The sequence below is a fragment of the Amphiura filiformis genome, unplaced genomic scaffold, assembly GCF_039555335.1.
Source record: "Amphiura filiformis unplaced genomic scaffold, Afil_fr2py scaffold_28, whole genome shotgun sequence".
NCBI classification, from domain to species: Eukaryota; Metazoa; Echinodermata; class Ophiuroidea; order Amphilepidida; family Amphiuridae; genus Amphiura; species Amphiura filiformis.
In genome coordinates, this window is record NW_027305492.1 from 811,447 (window position 1) to 824,590 (window position 13,144).

Consider the following 13,144-nt stretch of genomic DNA (forward strand, 5'->3'; position numbering starts at 1 on the left):
ACTGCCCATCCCTGACCGTGGCAGTAGGTGAAGCCACGTATCCAAGGTGATTTTGGTCGGGTGGTCGGACGCGGAGAAATAAGCGTTCATGTCTGGAGAGAAAGACGCGCTCGTTTGCGTGATTGTTGCGCCATTATCGCTCGCGTCAAATGCAACATGTTCCATAGACGCGAACATATCTGCTTGCTTGCGTCCGAGTATGCGTCCTTGTCAAAGTCGTTGCTAAGCAGAAAGTCACTGGTCTAGGTTCTCGTTTGTCTGGGGTTGCGCGGGTGTACCCTGCTGGTACAACAAAGATTTTCTTTCCTTTTCAATTTCAGACACGAGTGGAATAGTGAAATAAAATCCTTAAAATATTGCAGTTCATGGAGTATACAAATCTGGATTGTCATTCCTTGTATTTATAAAAAACATAACAAAGTACAAACACATCAAAAAAACTCAATTTTGCGAAAGAAACCATGTCTAGAGTACACAGCTGCCTTAAGTTGACAGATCATAATTATACTTCCATTTTTCAATTACTTACTTACTGGTAGGGGGACCTAGTCCGACCTACTATTCATAAATAATAATATTCATCGAATCCTGGCAACACACCTGTTATACAATTCTATTTATTACGACCAATCTCGGACATTTTGAAAATAAGCAAATATGGGCTATTCCCATATTGAAATCTATACTCCCTATGGAAAACTTGACCTTAATATCCCACACATGGGCATGATGGGGGAGAGATTTCAATGCATGGAGTCAACCATTCAGATAAGGGGCTATCATTTTCTTCGGAAGGGTGTCCCAAATATACGGGGGGGGGGGGGCATAATATTTTGGAAAGAAAAATAGGAAGGGGTCGTAAAATTTTGATGACCCAAATATAGGGCGTTACCAGATGACCACATACAGATATTGTGTTTATTCAACTAGACTGATTTCAATACAATTTTAGCCTATGTAGGGGGTAAGGTGTATCCTGAGACGAAAATACCAACGTTGCTATTTTCGTCTCAGAGTGTATCGGTGGTGGTGGTGGGGGGTCATAACATTTTTGTTGTCGAAATAGGAGGGGTCGCAATTATTTTATTGACACCGACATTTTCTAAATTTGGAAACCCACCCCCTTCCGAAGAAAATGATAGCCCCCTAACCCCATTTGAAATTCACACCCTATGGGTCTTTTTATCTTTTCAGTTTCCGTAAGTCTTTTGTTCAGATACGAAAACGCAAGGGATTCAGTAAGTTACTGTAATCTGACTTCATTGTTAACTCTGAATAGAGAAGATGTAGTACCAATCAGCTTATTTCAATACAGGTGATTGCTTATGTCAATAAAACCGCGAGAAAAGATTATGTTAACACCAGTGTTTTTAATGGCCTAGCGCCCGCTCTCTTTAACATTGGTAAATTGATCTACATTAATTTCACAAAATGCATGCCAATCCGAATAACAAAATCCACTTTTTTCTGTAAAAACGTTGCAAATAAGCCCTAAAATCACAAAAGGTCCGCTTATGAGCCTGTCGAACCCCAAAGCACTTGTGCATGGCCACAGTGTCGCCCTTCCATCAATGTCTATCTCCCTATTTTGTTCCTCCTGCCCCTCCCCCCATGATCAGTCTCCCCACTCCCTCCCCAGTCCCTACTCACTCCTCTCGAGTTCTTCTCTTTCTAGTCTTTCAGTCTCTCCCTCTCCTCTCTTTCTTCCGCACCCCTCCCACTCTCACTTGTTCAGTCTCAAGTATTTCCCTCCCTCCCTCCCTCCCTCTCCCCTCTCCATCCCTTGCGAAATTTATCAGTATGATCCATGACTGAAAATAAGCTCTGCAAAAATATAAACATTTAAAATAAACCCGAGCCTTGCATATAGACCCAACCAATTATCAGATTAGCTTACCATTGGTACGAATGAATAGAATACATTATCTTTGCTCCATTGCAATTCCTTTGTATTGCATTTCAATATAAAACATGGTTACCAAATCACCACTTGTACGCGCCTCATTGGGAGATATTTGACTATTTTAGACGCTCGTTTCATCGCCAATATGAAAAACTTTTGCTTATAACTTGGCAATATGGTTAGTATATATTTCAATGCAAGACAATTTTACGAGGCACTTACGTCTAGGCGTAAGTGCATATACACCAAACACAAGTCAATTGAAGCCGTACAATTTCCCGCGAATTTAGGACCGTAAAATTTAGACTCTTCTTTTACCTAGATTAGCACCCAACCGCACATCTCGAGGTTTTATGTAAAAAATCAATATAACTTACCAAAACGAAAACTGAAATTCACGAGCTTCAAATGTTCAGTAACTAACAAAAGGCTAGAATAAAAGATTGGTCATACCTGGGAGACTACCACTTCAGAATAACAATGACTTACAAAAACTATTACGGATACGGAAACAGAAACTGAAAAGATAAAACGACGGTATGTGTGGAAAATTAAGTTCGATTCTTCAATAGGAGGTGTATGGATTTCAACTGGACTAGCCCAATCACGAACACTTTGAATGGTCCGCTATAATTCACTGAGCCAATCGTTTCACTAGAGTGATCACGCCATTGCACAAATACATGTAGATACGCATCCTAGTTACTGTACTAAATTACATTAATTCCAACACACTTCTGGGTATGAATAACAACTATTCATACCCAGAAGTTGTACCTCAGGCAATATATCGTTTAGTCATGAAAATATTTGACGCGATCAAGCAAAATAAGTCGGAACTCGGAAATATTGGATTTTGCAGAAAACCCCACTGAAATTGAACAACCAGTTCCAAAGATATGAGCAATTAAAGTTTCCAAAACAATTGGAAACAAAAGGAAATGTTTTCTTTGTTTGGCGATATCTCAAAATTAATAGTTCCGAGTTCCGGCTGATTTTGCTTGATCGCATCACATAAACTGGCCTCAAAAAGAAACTTATTATTTTTTTCACAAGGTCATATCTTAAAATCCTGTACATCAAAATGAACAAAAATTACACACAGAATTACTTCAATACTCTACTCTAAACAGATGTCAGTAACCAAGCAGTTGTCCAACTGACACAACAGCAAAATGCGCTGACATGGAGCAGCTTCCTGGACCACATTCACAGGCGAATAATTGGCACCCAGCAAAAAAAATATGTGAGAATGCGTACAAGATCCTTACACAGGTGATTATTTCCAAAGAGGAAGCGGAATAGCCTGGAACGGGGCTGCTTCTGCTTTTCACACACTTTCTCTAAGAAACAGGTCTTGTTCCACATTATTCCATTTACTCACAGATTTATTGTGTTGGGTGCCAATTATTGGGCTGTGAATGTGGTCCAGGAAGTTGTTCCATGTCAGTGCATTTTTCTGTTGTGTCAGTTGGACAACTGTTTGGTTACTGACCAGTGTGTAGAGTAGAGTATTGAAGTAATCCTGGTGTAATTTTTGTTCATTTTATGGACAGGATATTAAGATATGACCTTGTGAAAAATTGTAACTTTCTTTTGGAAGCCAGTTTATATGAATGAACCCGTAATTCGTCCAGGTTCTTAATGGAACACGATTCAATGTAAGATGGCTTCAAGACGATCAGGGATAAGATCATAAGGCCGTTAATTTTCTGCCCCAGGGGTCACTCCCATTGTGGCATGTGCACCATCCGCGATAATCAACTTTTGAAAAGCACCCTAAACACGGATTTAACCCTTGGCTAAAACGATACCCTAAACAGGTAAAACGCGTCTGTTTTCACACCCTAAACAGGGATTTTATTCCTTGCATCAAATTTCAGGCTTAAATTTCATTTCCGGGTATTAGCAATTGCGATTTTGCTACCCTTTTTGTTTCCATTCTTCTATCTTAACTAACTCATTACGGTGTTCGTGGTGTTGCCTTCGAGTGGTTCAGGAACTATCTCACGAATAGGCCACAATATGTTTCATTTAATAACGTTAAATCATCATTAATTCATTCAACTTGCGGCGTTCCTCAAGGCTCAATTTTTAGGTCCTTTACTTTTCATCCTGTATTTGAACGATATTGTTTACGCCTCAAAGTTTTTCAAATTTATAATTTTCGCAGATGACACTAATCTCTTGGCTTCCCATAAAGACTTCACCTATCTTATCAACACAATAAATCAAGAACTATGTAACATTTCCAACTGGCTTACAGCAAATAAATTATCACTCAACATAAATAAAACAAAATACCTTATTTTTAAAAACAGATTTAGCAATCAAAGGTATCACAATTCAGCCATTTATGTTGACAATGTATCAATTTCAAAGGTTTTTTCTATTAAATTCCTTGGAATCACACTGGATGAGTCCCTTACTTGGAACCACCACACAACATATATAACTAATATTGTGTCCAAATATTCTGGTATTTTATTTCGGCTCAAACATGTCCTACCTTTAAAAACATTGTTTACATTATATATAAGTCTGGTTCTGCCACACATTAATTATTGTAATATTATTTGGGCTGATCAAAATAACTGTAACTTAAACAAAAATTATTTTATTAAAGCTAGTACGATCCATGCATATAATACTAGGTCATCGGAAATGTATAGAGCTCATCATTTTAAAAAGATTTAGCCCGTAACACTGTTAGACGACAAGGGCCTATACTGTGGAACAATATTAGTTTAAATACCAAAAATTCACTTACTCTGACAAGCTTCAAAAATAAGTACAAATCTGAGTTATTATCTCGTTATAAATAATTTCGTTTGTTTGTGTAATATTTCATTGTCTGTCTCACGTGTCCTGTCCGGTCTTTGTCTGCACATAATTATGTCCTGATACGTCTTTGGTTTCGTCCTGAATGTTTAACTTAATATTGTAAAGGGTGGCCAAAAATGGTCGAGCTCTGCTCTGTTTGGTCTCCTACCATATGATTTTGCTTTACTTTGTAATAATTATTTAAAGGTGAAATAAACTGACACTGAAACTGATACTTTTTCAGGCTTGATGCAGTCATGTCTACAGTAGAATTCATCTCGACCTTTGCAGGACTTAAACCCCATTAAAAGCTATTAAACCAAGATAACACTCATTGAAGCAGCTCAACTGATTAAATCAGATCTTCTCTGGTTGTGCACAAGTGTCTGTTTTACATGTGCGACATCGCAATAAAGCTGGTATTATAGCTTCAGTTGGGTAACCGATTATAAAGGAAACGAAAGGAAACAATGGTATTTGTACCTTTGTTCACGAAATTCACATTCAATAATTATGTCATCATAATAATTATTCTAGTTAACAAACAATAATTATTTTTCAATTTTTCAATTTATAACTTACTGGTACTACTATTAATAAATAATAATATTCATCGAATCCTGGCAACACACATGTTAAAAATCTATTTATTACGACCAATCACGGACAGTTTAAAACTAAGCAAATATGGGCTATTCCAATTGATATCCATACACCCCTATGGAAGACATGACCTTAATCTCCCACACAGGGGGTGCAGATTTTAAATGGATTCAACCATTCAGATAACCCCATTTGAAATTCACATCCCATCTGTGGATGATTACATTCGAGTCTACTATAGGGAGTGTATGGATTTCAAGCGGAATATCCCTATCACGGACACTTTGAATGGTTCGATGTATTCACTGCGCCAATCGTATCTGCTTTTCTCACCATCTGTATCAGTGGTCACTACCATTATATAGACTCAGATACTTAGTATATAGATAAGGACATTTTTGAGTTTACAACCATTTTCTGGAGGGACACCAACTAGACTAGGTACCTCGACTACAGCAACTCTTCTCGGTGAGTACTCATTTTCTACAGATTTCAACAAAAAAAAAATCTAAGCGCTTGATGGGTATTGGTAAATAAATAATTTCTGTATATAATTTGGATCATTTTTTTTATCTTGCATTACACTTCCATAACTTATTTGGAACTTCTTTTGTCGCGTCACTGTCCCGGTCGCTTCATTTTTTGCAACCATGATGGGCTGCAATAATAACCCTTACGGTTAAGGTATAGTGTTAAGGCTAAGGTTAGGGTTATGTTTGGGGTTAGGGTTACGGCCCATTATGGTTGCAAAAATAGATACGAGTCCTGGTCACTGTAAACACTTCTGGGCATTATTCCCGGGGCATTATTTCTCCAGGTTCTTGCTGGAACACCATTCGTCGAATAGTTGGTAATGTGCGATGTCTTCAAGACGAATATATCAGGGATACGGCTGTTAATTTGCGTTTATCTCAGCGAACTATCAACCACAAATAATATACTAAATCAGAAATCGTCTCAGTAGAATTTATCTCAATTGGTATTCATTATTCAAGCATTTGGTCAATAAAAAGCTACAGCGGAGTCCATTTAGAGTTACGCGGTAGCTATGACCAGCAAGTTTTAATAAAATAATAAAAATAGTCGATTTAGTTAATTTGGCATGACGTTTATGCCCGAACTACGAGCATATCATTACCATAATATTAATAATAATAATAATAATAATAATAATAATAATAATAATAATAATAACACCACCAACAACAACAATAATAATAATAATAATTATATAAATAATAATAATTATAATAATAATAATAATAATAATAATAATAATAGTAATAATAATAATAATAATAATCATAACAATAATAATAATAATAATAATAATAATAATAATACTATATAATAAATAATATACACAGTATTGTTAAACAGCAATAACAATTTGAACTCAAACATACCCGGGAAACATACTCATGGCCATAAAGTTTGAACGAATGTTCAGAGAAAGATTATTCCAGAGTACCGCAGTTCTCTAATTGAAGATTGTTTTACCAGCAAGTATATATTCCACGCGGGAACAATCAGGGTATTATGGGTTTGACTTCGAGTACATTTGTTATGTGTTGCGTAGACTTGCAATAGAATGCAAAATTGGTTTTGTGATAGGGTTTGAACCAGTGTACATACTGGTTACCAGCGCGTCGGCTGAAAATTACAGTAATTTTATTTTAATTTCATTTTCATTCTTGATGAAATTGATTTGTATTATTTATAACAACTTCTTACCAGATCAGAAGCTATCAGAGGTAAACATGTGGCCAGTTGGCCAATTCACTGGTAAACAATTGGTTTGTAAAATATTATTTTGTGCCACACAAAGGAAATAAAGCCATACAAACCCGGATAGAGATGTATCAACATCTGCTGTTTGACCACGGTATAAAACGGTATTTGTTTGTTTGTTTGTTTAGCATCAGTTCACGACAGAGGAACTGTGGGACCCCATTGGAATTTAGTTTTCACTGTTAGCCAGACTTTATGGGTCATCCTGACATCTCGACAGTTTGGTGACTGATTATGTTGTTTCCTTGCTTGATTTATCTTGTTTTTTTAATGCATTTTGTGATGTCAGTCGATTTGTCAAATAAACATGAAATGAAATGAAATGACTTACCTGTTACTTTGGTGACAGAACATATTTACATGGAAATGTTCAACTTCGACTAATTCCCGAAAGAATTTGAACCAAAAATGGGATGATATCTTTAAGGACACACGGTAACATCTTGTAATCTTATCTTATATGGAAAGGTTTCTTTACAAAAACGATTCCCTTATTAAACCATCTATGCACAAGCAAACAGTGAATTTGTCTCCACACAATCTTTGATTACACTACATGGTTGAGTGCATAGCATCGTAAGAGTTATGGAGCTTCTAGCTGAAAAATGGGCCTCTGTGATTGGTTTTTGTCAAAACCTCAAATGTTCCCTTCATCCAATCAGAATTTTTTTTATATCAAACAAAAGCTAATACTTCCCCATAAAAACAATTTTCGTCATCAGGTCAACAGATAACGTAATTCAATGTTATAGCAAGGCAAATGTGGTAAATCTGTTGAAACTACGACCTTTGTAGGACTTAAACCCCATTAAAAGCTATTAAACCAAGATAACACTCATTGCAAACAGCTCAACTATGTTAAATCGGATCTTCTCTGGTTAAATCCACACTACACATGTTTCTGTTTTACCTGTGCGATTTGCAATGAGCTGGTATTATAGTTTCAGTTGGGTGAACGATTATAAAGCAAACGCAAGGTGTGTGGGCATTTGTTTACGAAATGAGACAATAGTCTGCATATTGTTAACAGCATTCTTGAACATGAGAAACATAATGCTTGTAGACTTAACACGGTTTGGAAATAATTTCTTCATATTTTTTGGTGTTATCTGTCGTTTACATATCCTTCCTAAAACACCAAAGTGCGAATATTTCCAAACACCTAAATTAGCTCAAAATTTAGGACATGTTACAAAACTATATTTTCTAGAATTTCAGAGAGAACTTTAAATATTGGCCGGTTATTTGTCACACAGTGACGTTAACTAGGCAATGCCCATATACCTATAACATACACTGTTTGTAGAGGTCACGCGTCAATGGTGAGAGTACTGTGTATTATGTATAGGAAAATGGACAATAACTGCAGTATGATGCCAATAAACTGAGACTAATACATCAAATATAAACAAGCTCAGCCAAGAAGGCCCTTACAAAACGTACAGGCATTATTTACAGTTAAGAGGAATAGGAAGTAAGACAGCGAACACCCCATAAAGCCAACTTCCAACAAGAAATTAATACAAATTTACTGTTACCCTTGTACGGGGACCATTCCGCTCAGCCAGTTCACCACAGAGGAACTAACTAATGCTGGTTTCATACTTTCGTGCCGTTTGCCGTTGAGCGGCATGACGCATGAGCAGTGCAGCCAAACGGACACAATCAAGGCTTATGATTGACAGATACGTCATGCCGCTTGCCGTAGCGTTTCAACTTCGATTAATTCCCAAACGAACTTGAAGTGGGATGGCATCTTTAAAGACACACGCTAACATCTTGTAATCTCATCTGTGGAAAAAACAGAGATCTTATATAGGCTACAAGTTGCACAAGCCATGCCAATAAATTGAAACTAATGCATCAATTATAAACAGGCTCAGCCAAGAAGGCCCTTACAAAACGTACCGTCATTATTTACAGTTACGAAGGAATAGGAAGAAAAAGAAAGAAATATTAGTCTAATAAGTTAATATTTATGAATTTGAATGATATTATAATAACGGATGAAAGTGACACCAAAATATATTTTCCAATGAGATCGTTCATGGGATTTTCAGCCTCATCCCCACAACTTTCTCGAAACAAGAACTGTTTTTAAAACGACAACCCAGCGATGAAAAGATAAAGCGATTACATTTACCCGTTTCTGTCACTGAGATTTGTGCTAGAATAGAACGAGTACGAGTTTTGGTGTTTTACATCGAATTATGCTGCATTACACTGGGCTTGATCAGGTTGTCTCACATGATCAGGTTGGTCTCTAGCCGTTTCCAAGAAATACATCAGAGCCAACAACATCGGCTGACGACGAGGAAGTTTCTCGAAAGCGCTCCCGGTAAGCGAAAATAAACAAGTAGTGTTGAAGTTTAATTTAATTTGCTTTCATTTTATTACCACTACGTATGAATTTTCAAATCTATACAAAAAGAATACTTTGATGGGGCTTTGACTAATAATTGAAATCTGATTCTCTGCTTTATAAACTTTAATGGAATTTCTTACAATAGCGCTAGCTACTGCACCTCAATGCTACAATACAATGTGAAGCATGCAGCTCTGATAATAATAACAATAGTTAAAGAAAATAATACTAATTAGTGATTTGTACTTTGAATAAATTGTCAAATTGGTCATTGTTAAACTAAGGAAAAGGAAGCATTGTGAGTTTCACAGCCACCATCTATGTTTACAATCTATATGGGCAAACAGACAAACTTTTATTTTTTTCGATGAAACTGATTTCATGGTTCATCATAACTCCCTGTATACCAGATCACTCAATGCAGATGTGAACATGTGGCTCATTTACTGGTAAACGATTGGTTTGTAAAATATCATTGTGTGCCATACAAAGAAACAAAAACATACAAACCCGGATAGAGAAATAGCAACAGAGACTTAGCAACATCTGCTGTTTGATGTAGGAAAGGTACTTGGCCGCCAACAATTATCTGGTAAACAATTGGTTTGGAAAATTTTATTGTGTGCCATACAAAAGAAACGACGCCATACAAACCCGGATAGAGATGTAGCAACATAGAGGATCTGACTTTATAAATACACCTGTTGTTTTGGTGACAGACAGAATAGATTTACATGGACATTTTCAATTTCGACTAATTCCCGCAGGAACTTGAACCAAAGGTGTGATGGCATGTTTAAGGACACACGGTAACAAAACTTGTAATCAAGTCTGTGGAAAAAACACTAAGATCATATACCTACAAGATACACAGACCATGCCAATAAACTTAGACTAACACATCAGCTAATTCATAAATAGTCTCAGCCACGAAGGCCCTTAAAAAGCGTCACTTCAACTTATGAAGGCATAGGAAGAAAAAGAAAAAGCAAGAACCAAAAACGTCACCTCCAACTCCATCCTGATGTGACAGTGACGTTAAAGCGTTGAAGCAACTGTTTTGCACGCGCATCTATGCGGCATTTTTAACCATGTGTGACAGTGTGTGTCGGGGTGTGTGTGAACACCAGCGTTTTGAGCGAACTTTAGCCATTTGAGGCTCCGCCCACTGACGTCACTGCCACATCAGGGTGAAAAATGGTATATAGTTACTTTCAAGATCACGAATGCAGAGATAATCATGTGGCCCATTTACTGGTAAACCCGGATAGATACGAAGCAACATCTGGTACTTGGCCGCCAATATTGTGTTGTAAAATGGTTGGATTTGTTTGTTTGTTTGTCAAATAATTGGTTTTATCTCCTGTTTCTTTAAATTTACTACCAAAACTTGCTAGTCTTTTTCACTTGGATAGAAGTTCTATTTTGTTCAAAATTCAATTGGTTTTTCTGATTGGTTTTGAACCAATATATGTACTGGTTACCAGTATTATTTAATTTTCTCTATGAAATTAATTTTCATCGTTTATAATTACTTTTTACCAGATCACGAGTTCAGAGGTAGTGCCCATTTACTGGTAAAAAATTAGTTTTGAAAATATGATTGTGTACCATACAAAGAAACAAAGTCATTCAAAGCCGGATAGAGATGTATCAACATCTGCTGTTTGACTACCACGTATGCTAGCTTTGTGTTGTGAAAAGGTGTTTGTTTGTTCGTTTGTTTATTTGATTGTTAAACAATGTGTCGGGTTGTGTGTGTGTGTGTTTTATGTTTGTTTCTTTAAATTTATTACCAATCCTTGCAATCCCTTTTCACATACAATGGCGTAGCTAGGGGTTGCGGCGCCCAGGGCTAAAGATACATAATGGGACCCTTCCCCAATTCTGGAAACAAATACGCGCGTACTGATCACCGGCAGCTGTAAATTAGAGTAAGATGATTTTCCCAATTAAATTGATTTTCATCATTTATATAACTACTTTTTACCAGATCACGAATGCAGAAGTAAACATGTGGCCCATTGGTTTGGAAAATATTATTGTGTGTCATACAAAGTAACATAGCGATTCAAACCCGGATAGAGATATATATAGCAATATCTGCTGTTTGACCCTGGGGTTTGACCGCCACGTTTGCTAGCTTTGTTGTAAAACGGTATTGTTTTGTTTGCTTCAGTTGTTTGTTTGTTTGTTTGTTTTCGTTTGTTGGTTGGTTTGTTTCATTTGTTTGTTTGTAACAAACATTTTTTAGGCCAAAGCAATACTATTTAAAATAACTTTAAAAAGTAACACGTGGTTGTTTGATAGCATGTAGAACTCACGGTATTCATTTTTAAGCAAAGTTCAAAACTGATAAAGGGGTAGACACTTGTATAATGACATTAAAACATCAAAGAAATTATTAACAAATAGCAAAGAAATATCTCAAATATTTTTATCATAAAGCTCATATTTGGGCTAAATTAAACATAAAATATATGTAAATAGCGCACTCAATTTACACACGGATATACAATTTATAGAAAACAAATTACCACGAAAGGGCAGAAAAAGGTGAAAAATTTGATAAACAAAGAAAAATCTATGTTTTAGCTGAAAAATATATGTGTATTATTAGTATGATAGCTGTTGGTACTATCCAAGTCTAAAATGGAAAATTATTGTTTTGTTAGAAAAGTATATAGCCAAATCAGCATGACAATGGTTTGGGAATAAGCTGTTGTTTTGTCTTTCCAAATCAGCATGTCTTCATAATAATTATTAAAGTTGACAGATAAAAAATAATTATATTTCCGTTTTTCAATTACTTACTGGTATACTATTAATAAATAATAATATTCATCGAATCCTGAAAACACACCTGTTACAATTATATTTATTACAACCAATCACAGACCGTAAAACTAAGCAAATATGGGCTATTCCAGTTGAAATCCATACCCATATGGAAGACATGGCTCAATTTCCCGCACAGGGGATGTAAATTTCAAATGGAATCAACCATTCAGATATCCCCATTTGTAATTCATATCCCCTCTGTGGAAAATTAAGTTCGAGTCTACCATAGGGGGTGTGTGTATTTCAACTGGAATAACCCAATCACGAACACTTTGTATATTGGTTCGATGTATTCACTGAGCCAATCGTATCAGCTTCTCTCACCATATCTGTGATCACGTTGAAAAGTACCATAGACTCAGATATATATATGATATATATACACAGTTCTGAGTTTACAACCATGAACCATTTTCTGGAGGGACACCAACTAGACTAAGTACTTACGGTAAGTACTTATTTTCTACAGATTTCAAAAAAATATATGCGCTTGATGGGTATAATTAATTTCTGTATATAGTTTGGATCATTTTTAGCTTTCATCACTTGCATAACTTATTTGAAACCTCTTCTTTTGTCGCATCATTGTCCCGATCGCTTAATTTTTGCAACCATAATGGGCTGCAATACCCCTTAGGGTTAGGGTTAGGGTATGGTGTTACGGTTAGGGTTAGCGTTAGCGTTTAGGGTTAGGTAAAGATTAGGTTTATCGTTAAGGCCCATTATGGTTGCAAATATAGATACGCGTCTTGGTCACTGTACTACATTAATTCAAACACACTTCGGGGCACAAATAGTTATTCCTCCAGGTTCTTGAT

At 36.2% G+C, this 13,144-nt stretch overlaps 1 protein-coding gene across 1 annotated transcript in view; it reads left to right on the forward strand.

The window, feature by feature from the left end:
- Positions 1-5,664: 5,664 nt before the first annotated feature.
- The window catches only part of LOC140143797 (uncharacterized), a 44,064-nt gene continuing 36,584 nt past the window's right edge, over positions 5,665-13,144 (forward strand). The window contains exon 1 of the mRNA XM_072165613.1: positions 5,665-5,797. The gene's annotated coding sequence lies outside the window, so the exon portion shown is untranslated. The remainder of the gene's footprint in view (positions 5,798-13,144) is intronic.